This window comes from Pinus tabuliformis, chromosome 4_1 (genome assembly GCF_031772625.1).
Source record: "Pinus tabuliformis cultivar Carrire ecotype Pingquan chromosome 4_1, CPIR1, whole genome shotgun sequence".
NCBI classification, from domain to species: domain Eukaryota; kingdom Viridiplantae; phylum Streptophyta; class Pinopsida; order Pinales; family Pinaceae; genus Pinus; species Pinus tabuliformis.
This window is the reverse complement of record NC_142303.1, coordinates 79,478,554-79,482,836: the sequence shown is the minus strand read 5'-3', so window position 1 is coordinate 79,482,836 and position 4,283 is coordinate 79,478,554.

The window sequence follows — 4,283 nt, the reverse complement described above, 5'->3', positions numbered from 1 at the left end:
CCTCAGTTGGGGAGTTTTATCTTCCAGACCCTGAGACATAACACATTATGCAATCATAGTCAGTAAGCCTTTCTCATTGTCTCATTGAGCTTCTAAAATGTACAGTTCTTTGTCTCTTTCATTCCAAAACTGTGGACTACGAAATCACAGTGAGCAAGCCTACTCCCTTGCCTCACTATTTCCCTTGATTTTGTTGTCATACTTCCCTATCCCTCAGTTACTATGCATTGCATAATAACAATGACTAGACCTTTATAATTGTCTCCTGGAAACACACATTGTGCAATCCTTGAATCTTCTCCTCAGTATGACACTCTATCCCTGGTTTAATCAGTTGATTACATGAAGAAGGGTTACACATCATTTTGTCACTATCCCTATACTCCCTGTTCCTTGATCTTGGAGGACCTCTACAGTGAACCCTACATGCTTGGCCTTCATGAAGAAACTCCCACTGTGTCCCTCTTCATGAGCATCTCAATTACCTTTTGCGCCATTTTCCCTAAAACTTTTGTTTTCCCAATTTACAAGATTGACACTAATGACCTTTGTCTCCCCCGCGTCAATGTTCAAAGACTAGCACTACTCCTCGTGCCAACTGGAGTGACTGAGATGTGTTTCGGTCATGCTGGTCCTATTATGGAAAGTTTTTTAAAATTAGGAGCCGAAGCTTCCAACTCTAGAAGCTTTCGTAATAGAAGTCTGGTAAATGGCTTGGCTGGATGGGGTTGAGGATGTCAGTTTGGGCTCCTTTCCCCTATAATGATGGAACCACCTCAAGGGATAAGCCCTTCTCGCATGAGAAAAGGATCCATATCCCATCCATTCATCCTATATAAAACCCCCCTCTTCCCAAGCACAAGCTAGTGTTAGGTTTGGAGTGTGGATATTGGTTGCTTATGCTATTTTGGTTTGGCGTAGAGAACAAGCTATTACTAGTTGTAGCTATATAGTTGTGTGAGGGAGAAGTGTTATTTGATTTGGAGTGAAGCCTAAAGGGAAGAGCCTTAAAACTATTGTTGATTGAGACCATCATGGAATGCTAGCAGAACTGTGTGGGAACCTGGTCTTTTCAGAGGAGGACTGCAACGTCAAATGGTCGTAATCTCTCTTTGATATTAATATATGCAACTATTGATTGATTTCCTACATGATTTTTCATCTTACATATTCATGTCTTAATGTTTCTTGACTTGCTAAGTAGGTTGAATTACAATTTGTCTATTATCATGTTTGTTGTTTGTTGTTGTTTACTTGTTTCAGGTGCTTGAAGAAGGAAACGAGAGATAGTTGGGGTGAGAAAGCAAGGACATCATCAAACGGGATAAGTGGACTAAGAGGTAGGTCGTCTTAATTGGTTCTAACCTAAGGAGATATTCCATAGAATGTATCTATTGTGGCTAGACCCATAATCGGGCTAGAGGAATTTGTTCGTGTCCGCACTTATAATTTTATTTTACCACAAATTGGCAACTTCGCTGGGGATCCCAATCCTTTTGTTTGTCTTGGATTTCATGATTTTCTGAGAAATTTTATAGTTCCACTTTTTCCCTTTCATTCTTTTTCTTTTCTCCTGCTTACTAGTGTGTGTCTAAAATTCATAGTAGCAAATCGGGTCCCTGTTTCAAGAAATTTTTATTTTTTCCTTAGCTCCCTTGATCAGCATGCTTAATTCGCTGATAATCGCGCCAATCACTGGGAGTTCCTGAGAAATAGTCGTGTCAACCAGCTTCTGGCGCTTTTTGTTAGTTAGGTAGTCGCGTCGATGCCTGTAAGTGAAGATTAAGGCCCGATCCCAATCTTGGCTAGTGTGTTCTGCTCTTGTGTTTTTGACCCCGTAAGCTTTTTTGCACTGTCTTCTCCTTGATTAGAAATCTAATTTTCATTTAGTTTTTCTTGCGTGCTGACTTATCATCTTTCTGCTTGATTAATTGAGTCATTGAGTGGCCAATGGCACTAGGGTATCTAGTAGTTTACGAACTCAGTAAGTCAGGTTGTAGGTGTACTTACTCTTTTCATTTTGTTTTTTGGTCCTTTTATGACTTTGACCCCTTTTACACAAGTTTGAAAAATTTTTGTTTGCTTGCCCAAAAGTTTCTTTTCTAGCATGGATTACATTGTTTGTCTTGTGATTGGTAAATTCCGTGTTTCATTAGTCTGAATGAGTTTCTCTTTTCATGTGTTCATTTGCTGGAAGAGCTTATTGTCTCAAGAACATTTTTCACTGAAAGATTATATGTGAAAATATTTGTTTCATTGTTTCACGAAAAAGTATGAAATTCTATCTTGTTGCATCATTATGTTACGATAACTTGCATCATTAAAAGACTAGGATTGCATCATCATTTGAAAAAGGAAAAGAACTTGTTTGCTTTTGAAAGTACTAATAGATAAGTGCTTATCAGGAAATTAGGAATTGGAATGCATTTTTCATTAGTTTACTTTTTGAAAAAGTAAGGTAGTGAAAGATCATTTCGTTTTCAGTTGCTTGATTGTTTGTGTTTGATTGAGTAGGTTCTACTCTATCTAGTGTAGGCATTTCATCGAATTGAAAGGGTCTTGTCCCATTTAGTTGCATTTAAGGTTTTTCGAGTCACATCGTTAAGACCTAAAAACTGAAACATAACTCAAGATCAACTTTAAAATGAATTCAATTAATGTAAGGTGAAATTGACATTAATGATCATATCTAGAAGGTCTAGGCTAGAGATGTGTTCGGGCGTCTTTAAACCTAGAAGTTGTCATTAGCTTTGGCATTAGACAACGCTAGTACAGATTTGTGCTCCCAATACCATCAAGTATATAACAGGAGACCCCACTAGGCTATAACCATTTTATCCTTAGGAAGTCGAGTTAGCCACTTTGCAACCGTGATACATCAAACACAGCGTTCGGGGAGATTGCTTGCTCATACTTCTTGGCTCGCGGGGAGGTATTTTGTAGTTCACGGTTGCCTGGTAATCCTCTTTACCTAGATCATCCAAAGAAGTCATTTGATCTTTTTGACTCATTAAACTTAAAATATCATTCGAGCACTTGTACTTTCGAGCTTGTTTCTAATCGAAAGCGATAGAGTCATCTTTGTTTCTTTCTCGACTCTAGGGAAAATTTTAAGAACCACCCTATCTTTATATGTATAATAAATGGGCTAATCCCCATGATACATAGGAAAAATGGGAGGCAATTTTATCAATAATATAATATGTATATGTAATTTTTTTGGCGAATCTCTCACTAGATTATATTATCTTGTACAGTGATGGAGAATCTTTCACTAAATTATAAAATCTTGTAAGATCTTGGCAAATATTTTACTGAATAATAAAACAATGTGAAGTCTTGGCGAATGTTTTGTTAAAGTATGAAACCATATATGATAATAAGAAAACATATTCATTAAACTGTAATATACTAACATACATGTTTGGAAAAAAGAAACATAATTTTTTCTTCCTACAAACAATGTTCCAAGTTTCAGTGGCCATGTTTGTCAAGGTTCTTACAATACACTCTTTCATATCCTTCTATTATTTTTGATAATATTCCACAACAAAGTTCTTGTAGGTGTTGATATTGACCACGAATTTTGTCAAGCTAGGAGAGATTAATCTTTTCTCTACAACTTTTGTCAAGCTACCACTTTTTCAAGTTATTAAATTTCTTTCTTATTCCATAGACTCCAACTGCGAGATAAAAAAAACACATCAAGTTTGTTTACCCCAACACGCCAACAAGTAGCAAGCCCCAACTATATTATATAAGAAAGTATTAGGTATCCAAAAGGCTTGAAGGGGATCTAATTGAAAGAAGTGACCATTGTGAGAAGCCTTCCAATCAATATATGAATATATAAATGTAGATTTATTATTATTTTAATTGGAAATATTCAATTAAATAATAAAATTTAATTACATCTCTCCCAATCTAAATTGCTTATTAGCATAATTCACTACCCTCATACGTCTTGCATTTTTTAACAGCGTTGTAACATGTAGATTAATTTCCTTTTTGGTGAAAAATATCCACGTTTTAGGAAAATATGGTGCACTGGCTCCAACCCCTATAGATCATTAGGACAAACTAAGAATAGCACAGAAGATGAAAGGTTTTATAAACCAACTTATTTTTCAAACAACTAATCCAACATCTGTACCTAAACTTTTTCATGAAGATATCATATTGAGAATGTTTGAAAAAAGGTGGGAAATCTTCTGCAAGGGTGATGCAGAAAGAGTGAAGAGTGATAAGGTTTCACTGTTTTGAATTTGTTTTGTTAAATCAGA